At 42.2% G+C, this 14,658-nt stretch overlaps 1 protein-coding gene across 1 annotated transcript in view; it reads left to right on the top strand.

Annotated features, from left to right (window-relative positions):
• LOC124605615 (purine nucleoside phosphorylase-like) overlaps positions 1-14,658 on the top strand; it is a 77,708-nt gene that overhangs the window by 32,433 nt on the left and 30,617 nt on the right. The gene's annotated exons all lie outside the window — the stretch shown is intronic.

The raw sequence follows: 14,658 nt of genomic DNA, 5'->3' as shown, positions 1-14,658 counted from the left end.
GGCCGAGCGATTATAGGCGCTACAGTCTGGAACCGCGCGACCGCTACGGTCGCAGGTTCGAATCCTGCCTCGGGCATGGATGTGTGTGATGTCCTTAGGTTGGTTAGGTTTAAGTAGTTCTAAGTTCTAGGGGACTGATGACCTCAGATGTTAAGTCCCATAGTGCTCAGAGCCATTTGAACCAATTTTTTTGATAAAACTAGAGAGTTTCGGACGCACAGTAGGACTTATCGGGAATCTTTCTTCCCGCGAACCGTTCGCGACTGGAACAGGCAAAGAAGTTACAGTGGTACAGAAATTACCCTCCGCCACACACCGCAAAGTGGCTTGCGAATTATAGATATAAACGTAGATTCTTAAGGATGGAAACCAGAAGCGAAATTACCACTGTTTACAGTGGACAAACACTTCCTAATTCCCTGTCTTTTAACACTTCGGTTACACGATAAATCAGTCAAATCTAAAGGCCGTAAATTCAACTAAATGCCTTACATCTACATCTACATCCATACTCCGCAAGCCACCTGACGGTGTGTGGCGGAGGGTACCTTGAGTACCTCTATCGGTTCTCCCTTCTATTCCAATGTCGTATTGTTCGTGGAAAGAAGGATTGTCGGTATGCCTCTGTGTGGGCTCTAATCTCTCTGCTTTTATCCTCATGGTCTCTTCGCGAGATATACGTGGGAGGGAGCAATATACTGCTTGACTCTTCGGTGAAGGTATGTTCTCGAAACTTTAACAAAAGCCCATACCGAGCGTCTCTCCTGCAGACTCTTCCACTGGAGTTTATCTATCATCTCCGTAACGCTTTCGCGATTACTAAATGATCCTGTAACGAAGCGCGCTGCTCTCCGTTGGATCTTCTCTATATCTTCTATCAACCCTATCTGGTACGGATCCCACACTGCTGAGCAGTATTCAAGCAGTGGGCGAACAAGCGTACTGTAACCTACTTCCTTTGTTTTCGGATTGCATTTCCTTAGGATTCACCGAGCGAGGTGGCGTAGTGGTTAAACACTGGACTCGCATTCGGGAGGACGACGGTTCAATCCCGCGTCCGGCCATCCTGATTTAGGTTTTCCGTGATTTCCCTAAATCGCTCCAGGCAAATGCCGGGATGGTTCCTTTGAAAGGGCACGGCCGACTTCCTTCCCAGTCCTTCCCTAATCCGATGAGACCGATGACCTCGCTGTCTGGTCTCCTTCACAAAAAAAAACACCCAACCCCCCCCCCCCCCCCCCCTTAGGATTCTTCCAATGAATCTCAGTCTGGCATCTGCTTTACCGACGATCAACATTATATGCTCATTCCATTTTAAATCACTCCTAATGCGTACTCCCAGATAATTTATGGTATTAACTGCTTCCAGTTGCTGACCTGCTATTTTGTAGCTAAATGATAAAGGATCTATCTTTCTGTGTATTCGCAGCACATTACACTTGTCTACATTGAGATTCAATTGCCATTCCCTGCACCATGCGTCAATTTGCTGCAGATCCTCCTGCATTTCAGTACAATTTTCCATTGTTACAACCTCTCGATACACCACAGCATCATCCGCAAAAAGCCTCAGTGAACTTCCGATGTCATCCACAAGGTCATTTATGTATATTGTGAATAGCAACGGTCCTATGACACTCCCCTGCGGCACACCTGAAATCACTCTTACTTCGGAAGACTTCACTCCATTGAGAATGACATGCTGCGTCCTGTTATCTAGGAACTCTTCAATCCAGTCACACAATTGGTCTGATAGTCCATATGCTCTTACTTTGTTCCTTAAACGACTGTGGGGAACTGTATCAAACGCCTTGCGGAAGTCAAGAAACACGGCATCTACCTGTGAACCCGTATCTATGGCCCTCTGAGTCTCGTGGACGAATAGCGCGAGCTGGGTTTCACATGACCGTCTTTTTCGAAACCCGTGCTGATTCCTACAGAGTAGATTTCTAGTCTCCAGAAAAGTCATTATACTCGAACACAATACGTGTTCCAAAATTCTACATTGACAAACAACTTAAATTGGAAGGAACACACAGAAAATGTTGTGGGGAAGGTTGACCAAAGACTGCGTTTTATTGGTAGGACACTTAGAAAATGTAACCGATCTATTAAGGAGACTGCCTACACTACGCTTGTCCGTCCTCTTGTACTGCGCGGTGTGAGATCCTTATCAGATGGGACTGACGGAGTACATCGAAAAAGTTCAAAGAAGGGCAGCATGCTTTGTATTATCGCGAAATAAAACAAAGGTGTTTTTCGTTGCGGAGGAATCTTCTCATGAAATTCCAATCACCAACTTCCTCCTCCGATTGCGAAAATATTTTGTTAACGTCGACCTACGTAGAGAGAAACGATCACCATGACAAAATAAGGGAAATCAGAGCTCTCACGGAAAAATATAGGTGTTCGTTGTTTACGCGCATTATCCTAGACTGGAATGGTTCAAATGGCTCTGAGCACTATGGGACTTAACATCTATGGTTATCAGTCCCCTAGAACTTAGAACTATTTAAACCTAACTAACCTAAGGACAGCACACAACACCCAGCCATCACGAGGCAGAGAAAATCCCCGACCCCGCCGGGAATCGAACCCGGGAACCCGGGCGTGGGAAGCGAGAACGCTACCGCACGACCACGAGATGCGGGCTAGACTGGAATAATACAGAACTGTGACTGTAGGTCGATGAATCCTCTTCCAGGCACTTAAGTCTGATTTGCAGAGTATCGATGTGGATGTGGACTTACAAGGAGAGGTACCTAGCGGTGCGATCGACTTTTGGAAACTATCTATACAGTGTTGTAGGTTAAGGTCCCAGGTATAGCACATTGCAGCCATTCACCCTGGTGGGTCCCCGTTTGCGAGTAATTGACGAAAGAAAAATTGGGAATTTCGCGAGTGGCGCGTAATAGCGTTAAAAAAGGGCTATTGAGTAGTCTGGTTGCGTGGAGTAATGGGAGACATGCAAGAGATTGTCAGTTCGAATGTTGTCAGGAACTCAATGTTTTTATTTTTAAATCGTTATCGCTTTTACTTCGATCATCATTTTTATTCAATTAATTGGTTTGAATGTAATTTTTTAACTCACTTCCTTGGTCACATAATTTTAATCATAATATCAACTTCCTCATTTGTTCTCATTTTTCTTTCTAACATTCTTTCTCCGCTTGAAACCTTGGTTCCTGTGTTTTTAATTAGTTTTATGTATTAGTTTCGATTTAATTTACTTTCTCACCCTGTGCTTTCGTTCACATTATTGCGTTCATTATATCTATTCCTCATTTTGCTTGAATTTCGTTTTACTTATAAACCCGTCTTTCATTTAAATTTTCATCTGCTTTATTTTGTCCATAGTGCAATAGGTTAGGTTTTACATGTTTGTATGAAGATTACAATGCAAAAAAAATTACACATTGGTAACAAAAATACATTTTTCGCACCATTGCTCAAATATAGATAGATTATTTCGTCTTTTGTTTTCAACTGATAGATCGGAATTTGCAAGTAATTGAATATTATTGTAGATCATTATAATTCTAGTCACAAAAATTCCTATTAAAAAAAGAATGATATAAAGGAAAATGGAACAAAGGGAAAAGTTCATACGGTGATTAAAATGTTACAAAAGAACGGATATAAAAAGTTACATTAAACTAATTAATTGAATAAGAATAATGTCCGAAGTAATTTCGATAAAGATTTAAAAATAAAAAACACGCCCCTGACAAGTTTCGAACTGATAACTTCCAGAACAAGAAGCTGTTATCCTATGCATTACACCACGCAACCCCAATACATTATAATAATTGTTTTAAGATTATCAAGTGTCACAAAATTCCGAAATCTTTTAGTCAGTTTCTCGCAAACGGGGACCCACCGGGAATAACGGCTGCATCACTGTATAGATAGATATACATACATTACTGTAGAGATGCTTTCAAAAAGTCGATCGCACTGCTGAGGACCTCTCCTTATTAGCGTAACATAAAATTGTATTCATATATTGTAATCCAGAAGGATTTTTTGTGTAGCATTCAAAAGAAGCCTGGAGAATTTGTCTGTTTTAGCACAGACGGTTATTTTAAATCGTTGACGAATTTGGAATGTTGTTCTCGCTCTTGATTACTACAACAGCGATTACGCGTTACAGGGACAGATGTGCACTTGTATGCACCATCAAAGGGTGATGGTGTAAAAATTACAATTGTAAGAGTACGCAACTGAAAATGGCAACCGGCCCAAATCAGCTGATAGTAGCGTAAATGGCAGTGATTTTATAACAGTAGGGGTGGATAATGGAGTTGTCCTTTTGTGGTCTAGCGTGTAACGATAGTCCATCTCTTTGGATCAAACTATCAAGAGTTGCTTGGCAGGGGAGTGTCTCTATAATTATGGGGAACGGACGACAGTCGATGACTGCTGCGGTGAATTGTTCAAAATGGTTCAAATGGCTCTGAGCTCTATGGGACTTCACAACTGAGGTCATCAGTCCCCTAGAACTTAGATCTACTTAAACCTAACTAACCTAAGGACATCACTCACATTCATGCCCGAGGCAGGATTCGAACCTACGACCGTAGCGGTCACGCGGTTCCAGACTGAAGCGCCTAGAACCACACGGCCACACCAGCCGGCGTGAATTGTTACGCAACCGTTATCTGTCGCGCGGCGCCTTTAGGAAATGTTTGTTGTGCAAAGTGCGTCATGGCCGCGTTTCGTCAGCAACAGCACCTCCGCAGGGGGCGCCTCCGATAAGATACGCCAGCAGGAGAGGCACAAGTCAGCGCCCTGCCCAGGGGTCGGGCCCTCTGCTCCAGAGATTGCGTCAGCCCACACACACGCCCATCATCCGAGCGCTTGCCGATTCGCTCTCAGCGAATTCCGAGATACCGAGTCTCGGCGTTATCCAACACCTCCCGACGGCGCTTCGATTAATTAGAAGTGACAGTTGCGATATAACAGCCCATCGATACCGAAGTCATTATGTTTACTCCTATATGCCTCAACGAATTTTACGGCGTGTGGCGGAGGGTAGCACAGGTCCCACAATTACTTCTCCCGAGTTTTTGGCGTGACTGATTAACCGTGTGCTCCCGAGCGTTCATCCGTGTTGCTCTTTTCAACTCCCGAAAGCACACTATTAATTGTTCCCCCCTTTTCCTTTTCCATTCGGAAACAAGTCTGTCTGTAAGGCTCTGTACGAACTCCAATATCTCTGATTGTCCCGTCGTGGTCTTCCCGCAAGACGAATGTGGCACAAAGTAATATGATGTACGCTCGCAGAATGAAAACAGCAAATCTCTCCAAGAAGCACAACGCCTCTCTTCGTTGGATCTAATTTGTCTCCTCTATTTGTATAACCTGTAAGGTTGCTGTCGCAGTGCTACCGACATAGTTTCTTTTTTCTTTTCTTTTTTTTTTTTCGCCGGCGACCGACATAGATCGTAGGCGACCGATCTTCTCAAATCAGTACTCCGATGCGTGCATGGTTTCGGTGCAACCGATCTCAACGGTCTAACATACATGCTTCAAAAGACGGTCGTCGAATTCAAATCAGTTTTTCTGCGGTCAAAGTTCTCACACGCCAAACACACATTGTGAGGGATTTTTAAAGTCAGTACTACAAAGAAGGGGTTTGCAGCGTCGTGATGATGATAAATATAACATGGACTTAGGCATCTATGGTTTCAAATTCTTACTTTATTGGAAACAAAATTTCACAGAATTTAAAAATTTAATAATTATTAACTGATTGTTACTTTATTACTGCGGGCCGGCCAGAGTGGCCGAGCGGTTCTAGGTGCTTCAGTCCGGAACCGCGCTGCTGCTACGGTCGCAGGTTCTAATCCTGCCTCGGGAATGGATGGGTGTGCTGTCCTTAGGTTTAAGTAGTTCTAAGCCTAGGGGACTGATGACCTCAGAAGTTAAGTCCCATAGTGCTCAGAGCCATATGAACCATTTTTGAAGAAACAAGTCAATAACTTGAGCAGATCTACACAAGTATTCGAAAACTTGCCATCACATTTTGACGTCTTGGAGAAGAGTAGCGGAAATTAAAAATGAAATACAGAAGGCTGTTTTAATGGTCTTTTCGACTCCGTTGATGAAAACCTGTACAGAAATTATTGGAAACGAGAAAGAAGCGCTTTTGCTTCGATGTCCTTATTTCCATTGTCCTTCACATAAGCAGTTTTATATTTCATAACTTTGTCTTTCATTGTGGTTACATTTACAGAAAATATACTTTTTGGTTTCCTTTCCACAACAGCCACTCAACGCTGTGGGACGTACGGGACGCAAAAGAACTTTATAACTTCATTTTGGATCCAGTAAGCTTTCGTTTATCCCGAAATCAATCGGAGAAACCTCACTCCAGCTACTTGGATCCTTCGTTCGCGTTTTCCTTTCGATTACTGTTCAGCACTGGGACATAAAAGGATTGTAGAAAATGCCAAAGTCCTATAAAATTAAAGACGACTCAATCCTGGATTTGTCCCCTAAGCGCATTTTAGTTATGCCACGTAAGTTACATAAAAATTTAATTTTGGAATCAGTATGTCCGGAATTGCGTAAAATTAAACTATAACATAGGTATTTAAAAGATTAAATCTATTAAGCAAATGTATAATACATCGATAATTTAGCTCTTTTCAAGCCTTAACGCATATTTTGCGCCCAAATATTTTGGAACTAGATGGCTCTGTTCTTAGTGTAGTTTGTGGATTGCTTTTTGTAAATCTTCTGATTCACAAGTTGCAGCAGTCTCCCCCCCCCCCCCTCCCCCCCCAAAAAAAAAAAACCACAGTGATCCACGAATGGTTATTTTGTATTTGTTGCAGTTACGGATCATAATATTTTGGATCAAATGTTCTGACCCGTAACTGGAATAAACATACAATAAGATACCTTCTCTCCCAAGGCTATCAGTAGGTCTGGCGTAATGTCGTCTACTCCGTGTTTCGACGTAAGTCTCTCAAGCTCTGTCAAATTATTCGCGCAGTATCATGTCTCCCATCACAACTTCATCCAGGTCGTCTTTCATTTCCGTAATATTACCTGCAAGTTTATCTCCCTTGTGTAGATCTCTGTATACTCCTCCAACATTTCAACTTTCCCTTTTTTCCTTAGGACTGGTTTCCCGTATGAGCTTTTTATATTCATACAGCTATTTCTCTTCTTTTCCAAAGACCTCTTTAATTTTCATGTAGGCAATATCTATCTTCCCCCTAGTGATATATGGTTCTAAATTCTTACTTTTGTCCTCTAGACATTCCTGCTTAGCAGTTTTGCAGTTCCCGTCGATCTAATTTTTTTGAACGTTTGCATTCCCTTTCGCCTGCTTCATTTGCTGCATTTTTATATTTTCTCCTTCATCAGTTAAATTCAATATCTCTTGTGTTATCCATGGATTTCTACTAGGTCTTGTCTTTTTACCTATTTGATCTACTGCTGCCTTCACTGTTTTATCCCTCAAAGCTACCCATTCTTCTTCTACTGTATTTGTAGTGAATCATTTCCTAATGCATAATTTCTTTGAACTTATGCAGGTCCCATCTCCTTAATTTCCTACCTTTTTGTAATTTATACAGTTTTAATCTACAGTTCATAACCAATAAATTGTGGCCAGAGTTCACATAATTTAAAGTCTTGTTCCCAAATCTCTGTCTTACCATTATATAGTCATTCAGAAACCTTCCGGTGTCGCCATGTGTCCAACCTTCCTTTATGATTCTTAAACCTAGTGTTAGCAATGATTAAACTACGTTCTATGCAAAATTCTACTGGGCCGCTTCCTCTTTCATTTCTTTCCCCCAGTACATATTCACCTACTATTTTTCCTTCTCTTCCTTTTCCTACTATTGAATTATAGTCCCCATCACAATTAAATTTTCTTCTCCTGTAACTAACTGAATAATTTTTTATCTTATCATACATATCTTCGCCGGCCAGAGTGGCCGTGCGGTTCTAGGCGCTACAGTCTGGAGCCGAGCGACCGGTACGGTCGCAGGTTCGAATCCTGCCTCGGGAATGGATGTGTGTGATGTCCTTAGGTTAGTTAGGTTTAATTAGTTCTAAGCTTTAAGCGACTGATGACCTCAGAAATTAAGTCGCATAGTGCTCAGAACCAGCCTAGTTAGTCCACGTCCGGAGATCCGAATAGGGTACTATTTTATTTCCACAATAAATTACTCAAGAGGATGCCATCATCATTCAACCATACTGTAGAGCTGCATGGCATCGGTTAAAAAAAAAAAAAGTACAGTTTCCCCTTGATTTCAGCCGCTCCGCGTACCAGCACAGCAAGCCCATTTTGATTGATTTTAAAAGGCCAGATCTGTCAATCATACAGACCGTCGCCCCTGCAACTGCTGAAAAGGCTTCAGGAACAACACATTGGTCTGACCTCTCTACAGATTCCCCTGCACCTACGGTACTGCTACCTGTATCGCTGAGGCATGCAAGCCACCCCGCCAATGGCAAGGTCCATGGTATATTGGGGGGCTGATTTCACTATTATCTAATAATGAAATAGGGTTCATTTCAAATTTAAAATAGAAAGCAGCTTCTTACAGGAAAGTATATTCACTTAAAAATATTTTGATTCTGATATGATTAATCAGTCATCTGGGAATAGTACGTTCGTCTTTTGTAGCTCAATCTATTATTTCAGAAGCTAAGTTTTTTTAAAGTAACGAACGGCTTGACTTACATGTGAAAGTTACATAATGACAGTGACAGAGGAAACACCCTTGTGTGACACGGTGTACAGTTAATGAGGGCGCAGAATTTCCAGTGGCCCGGGGGCGCACAGTGAGGATACGCATGCCTGAGCAGGAAGGGGTAGAGGGCGATGTGAACGAGATTCATCCGCAGAGCTCCGCCTGCCTCTAATTGACCAGCTCGCGGTTTGGCGGCGCTGCAGTCACCCCGCCGCCTGCCCCGTCTAATTGCGCGAGAGCGCGCTCCGCTCCCTCCACCTCCCCCCCCCCCCAGCCCCACCCCCTCACCCATCCCAGCCATCACTCGGCGCCGGCGGCTGTGGAGGCGCCTGGCTCCGTATAAGCCGACTCACTGCCATTCCGTCAGACGCACAACTCTCGTATTTTTTCCGCCCCTTCAAATTACCGTACCTACCTCGCAGCGGCGCGGATTCCCGCAGTTTGGTACACTGCGCGGCTGTTTCCATTAACGCTCTTTAAAACGCGGCGTCATCAGGTAGACCAGCTAGCGTCCCTGTCGCTCCCAGTAGACAGGCTCATCAGCTGCTCTGTGTGTGTGTGTGTGTGTGTGTGTGTGTGTGTGCGTGTGCGTGTGTTCGCCGCCTGCCGTTTCCTGACTCCTAATGCTCCTAGCCTATCCAGACTCATTTCGCCCGAGGCCGCAAAACCATAAGAACCGCCGCGGCATTGTTCTCAAGCTGTGCAGTGACGCGGCTTGTTCGTCCCTCTCGCATCGACGTTCAAGTGTTCTGATAAGCCAGCTAGCTGTCAACTGCGATCGCCGACTGACGCGGACTAGCGCCGTGCAGAGGCGGGTGACAACTTACTAGTCGGGGTCAGCTGATCGCTGTAGGTTTGTAACCCCGTCCCCTTACCTTTCTCCCCTAACCCAACGTATTTTCCTGCGGGAAAAATATTAATTCTAAACTATCCGTAGTCCGTGTGACTATAGTGAGGTATAACAGTGATCCGTCCTAATCTCAGAATGCTGCTCAAGGATGTGGGACCCATACCCGATAGGAATAACAGAGGATACTGAATCTATAATAACAAGGGCAGCACGTATGATAATAGGTTTGTGTCATTAATGTTTGATTGTATGATTAACGGAATTACACAATGGAAGAAACTTCAAAATGGTTCAAATGGCTCTAAACACTATGGGACTTAACATCTGAGGTCATCAGTCCCCTAGAACTTAGAACTACTTAAACCTAACTAACCTAAGGACATCAGACACATCCATTCCCGAGGCAAGATTCGAACCTGCGACAGTAGCAGCAGCGCGGTTCCGGACTGAAGCGCCTAGAGTCACTCGGCCACAACGACCAGCGAAGAAACTTCATTCACAGTAGAAATAAAAATGTATGTTTTGGAACCAGTGGAAATAACAAAGCAAGAAAAGGAGAAAATCTCAATATGCAGGTTTTATCAAAAAGAATCATCCGATTAAAAAAATCATAACTATCATGTTATTTGAGATATACGCGTCAACACCGTACTGTTGGAAAGAGCAAACTCCCTAGTTTTAAATGGTTCCCGCTAGGTAGCAGCAGTGTGCGCCCACTTGAGTTCTAGTAAAAATAGTGTCGGGACAATGGTAAGCGTTATGTGTTCTACGTTTTGCGCAGTGCTGGTCAGTAATAACTGTTCGGCGTGACTTTCGTACTGTAATGGTGTAGATCCTCCTCCTACAGTGGATAGGGGATGAAAGGCTTTGTTAAAATTTATATCTATTAGGGCAATTTTGAAGCTAGAATTACGAAAATTGGTATTTGGTTTCTCAGTCAGAAATAAAGATATAAGGTTCTCATTATTTTTGGAAATTTCATCCCTACTGGGGTGAAACAGAGGGTGAAAGTTTTTTGAAAATAAATCATTATTAAAGAACAACCAAAATATTTTTAAAGCTATATCTATGAAAACGGGTATTTCACTTCTCGTTACATATAAAGTAGACTTGGCCACTGTTTCTATGTTTCGATACAGTGTATCGATACGTGGAACTGTTTCAGTGTTTCGGAACGGCTGTGGTTCACTGTTTCGAAACAGTGGTGTTTCATTCCGCCCCTGTCTCGGATATCCGGACCAGATTCGATCTCGAGCCAGACACAGAAACTGTATCGTTGTTTCAAAATAAAGCTGTTTCAGTCCACCTGTGCTTGGAACGGACTGATTGTATCGAAACAGTGATGTTTCATTCCGCTCTGTGTCGGACGAGATTCGGGCTCGGCACAGATACTGAAACACAACATACCACTTCGTGAAACACTTTAAAGAGTGTCGAAATCGTTTTGACAAGCAGTAGCATGAAGCTTAAGATATCCGAAAATAAAGCTTCGTTTCTAGATGACTGTCCTATTCCGAAATGGCGTAACATTTGCTTTATAAACATTAACCAAACAATAAAACAACGCATACTATTCACATTCAAAATCATAAATATGTGAAAATCATTCAGTTAAATTACACTTTTTTTTATAACATACGTTTCTCTGTTCAAGTACAGTAATCATATTAAGAAACGCAAGTAAGCCTAGAACATTTTGAATAAAAAAAAAAGGCGTAGAGTGACAGTTATTATACATATACATAAATTTAATGTAGGTATAATTGCAAGCAATCTGTTTGACATATCACTGATAGTGAAATGGTGAACGGGAAGGGCTGGGAAGCATGGTGAATTTATAGTTACGGTTCGAAACACCGTGAAAGACAAAAATTTTTCTGTTATATTTTGTTATTTATTCGAATTATTTGGCATTATTTGTGAGTCTATAGTCACTGTGCCTATTATCCACAATGATTCCCTTTGTGTGCATGGGAATTAGCAGGATGGGTATATTACCCATACTAACGGAATGTGGGAATCCCAGTAGCATATCCGTTGTTTCTGCAGTTCGCTTCCACCTCCAGTTCCGTTCGTGGTGGTTCTTCTGTCTTCAGCTATGGCTGTCCTCAGCCAATTGAAAAGTATGAAAGTCACACGACACGAAAGCAGCGCATTTGCTGCATGAAATACGAAACTGCCAAGACGCCTAAGTGATAGTTTCATACTTTCTGCGATATGATTAGCGCTCTGGCACCTCATTTGTGTTTATATGGACATACCTATACAGTAGACATTCAAGATGATAAAATGTCTAGGTTTATTAGATTACAAAACACAAACTGTTTCACTGTTTCGAAACAGCGTATCGAAACATTACATTGTACTGTTTCATTTGTTTCGAAACAGTTACGTGTTTCAGTTTGCCCATCTCTAATATAAAGAATTATGTGTTAGTGGATGAAAGTTTCTAAGGAAATATCACTACAAGATCCCAAAAGCCGTGATTAACACAAACGTTGGACTGAAGCTACTAGAATCGCTTTTTGGTCAGAAGCAGAGTCGGAAAAGACAATGCTCGTACGGCTTTAAGTAGCGCGAAAAGTTTAGTAAGTGTTGCAATTTGTGAATAACATAAAAATTCGATTAAAGTCGGTATAGGTCTGCACGAGCGACGCAGCGGGCGCTAAGCTAATTAACTACAGTCATCGATGTTTACAATTTAAGATTCCATTGCGTATTTCGTGTCTCAACAGAATATTACACGCGGGTATTTGTATATTAGTCTCATTGTCTTCAAAAGATACCATTGTTATGTATTTTGTAAAGCGAACAATTTTAAAATTCTCATCATTCGAAGTAAGGCAACATTAAATTCTGGTTCTTCTGAAAGTTTGGTTTCTTCCACTAAATCAGAGTTTCACCAACAGAAATAGTTCGTGAACGATGCGAAGCATACTGTGATTATGTCGCCCCTCTCCTCCCCAATAGCCTAACGAACACGCCATTTCTAGAGTGTTCAAATCAACGTTCAAGATGGTACAAATATACTTTTTATTTAAGAAAATTATTAAATTCATACGATTATGTCATAATATGGAGTAGGCTCCACATGCAACATGTTTGACTAGCATGCGAGACAATGTATCATGTACAAATGTCAGCCAGGTAACACTTTCAGCGACCGCCGATATAACACCCCGCCATTTTCAAGGAACTGCAACAGACAGGCGATGTACATGCAAATTTAAAACCTCGGTTTTCGGACTGATGCAGGGAAGATAACAAACACACACACACACACACACACACACACACACACACACACACACACACTGAACACTAGTGCCACCAAAGATGACCAAAGTCATAGCTATCGATAGTGAGACTACGAATTCGCAGGTGAGGTAGGGAGAGAGCCGGATTCCAAACAGAGTTTAAACAAATACCTCCATCCCTGTTAACGAGGTTGCTTGCTAATTTAATCTCAACTGCCTCCTTAATAACGCTGTCCCAATAGCTGGACGTGCATGCCAATATATCGGTGTTATAATATAATATGGGGTGACCAGTATCCAGGCAATCTTCCGCAATAACAGATCTACTTGGCTGCTATAGTCGTGTGTGCCGTTTATGCTCAGCACATCGGTCCTCCACGGTCCTGATAGTTTGACCAATATATGCCGTACCGCAGCTACAAGGAATGCGATATACACCCGCCTTACGCAAACGAAGATCATCCTGAACAGAACTCGAACTCTAATTTTAGCTGGAGGTCAAAAACACATTTCACATCGTATTTCCGTAAAATACGACCGATCTTGTTGGAAGTAAGGCAAAAATGCAGTAGACTTAGGTGTCGACTCAGAATTATCATCAATCACCCGATGTACAGCTGGTCGATAGCGCAACGCACGTTCAGTCTGTCTATCGCTATAACCGTTTTGACGAAACGTAACTTCCAGATGGGACAGCTCAGCTGGCAAAGTCGCAACGTCGGAGATTTTGCCAGAGATATACCTATCACAGACATGTGATCCCTTTTCGCATTAGGGTAAAAGGCTTTTGTTTTGATATTTCAAATCAAGGCGACTTTCATAAGAGCGAATATAACTTTCGCCAGTTGGCGCTTGATGTGTTTGTAGGGCCCCACGAGCGACTTATCATTTGCAATTGGTCGCTCGCTTGGACTTCTGGACACACGAGCGGTTTACCGAGTACTTTTAACGTCACTTTGTCGAAGGTTTGTTATGGAAAGTGAATTACTGTGTTCGGTAGCACTGGAAATTCATTTCCGTACGTTTACCAATAGTTGGGAAAAAATCTAAAACAATTGTAATTAAAATTTATTAAAATACTTTCAAAGCGCTTTTCTTGGAAACAGTAGGCTTTGTTACAGAATACACTATATTTTTCATTGACACTAAATGTGTTGTGTGCATCATTGTAGTGTGTATTTCGCAAATAAAACTTAGTTGTCAAATGGTTCAAATGGCTCTGAGCACTATGGGACTCAACATCTGAGGTCATCAGTCCCCTAGAACTTAGAACTACTTAAACCTAACTAACCTAAGGACATCATACACATCCATGCCCGAGGCAGGATTCGAACCTGCGACCGTAGCGGTCGCGCGGTTCCAGACTGAAGCGCCTAGAACCGCTCGGCCACACCGGCCGGCAAAAAACTTAGTTGTCAATTCCTTTTTCATTTATTAGTCTTGCAGTTTATCCGCAAGAATTTATGCAATGTTTTCGTGATTTCGATGTGTGTATAGAGATACAGTAGCATAGAGAGCTGCATCAAACTAGTCTTAGCTCTAAGACCACAACAACGACAATTGGGATGTTATCAGGATCAGCAGTGGCTTTCATAATTCTTGTAAATTGTTTGAGGGAGAATTAGGTTATATTATATGGCAAGAGACTTGTGCTGCAGAATAGGTATACACTAAACATTTCAATTAAAATGCCCACTTATTATACCTCATTCTGTTAAGAAGTTTAAAAAACGTGTAATTTCATCAATGACGAAAAAGTCAGCAGATGGAAGAATGTTTCTTGACTTGGTAAGAAGTTCCCGAGAATATGTGCTTCCGCAGGACAAGC

Source organism: Schistocerca americana, chromosome 3 (assembly GCF_021461395.2).
Source record: "Schistocerca americana isolate TAMUIC-IGC-003095 chromosome 3, iqSchAmer2.1, whole genome shotgun sequence".
NCBI classification, from domain to species: Eukaryota; Metazoa; Arthropoda; class Insecta; order Orthoptera; family Acrididae; genus Schistocerca; species Schistocerca americana.
The sequence above is the reverse complement of the archived record's forward strand: the minus strand, read 5'-3'. Positions and strand labels throughout refer to the sequence as shown.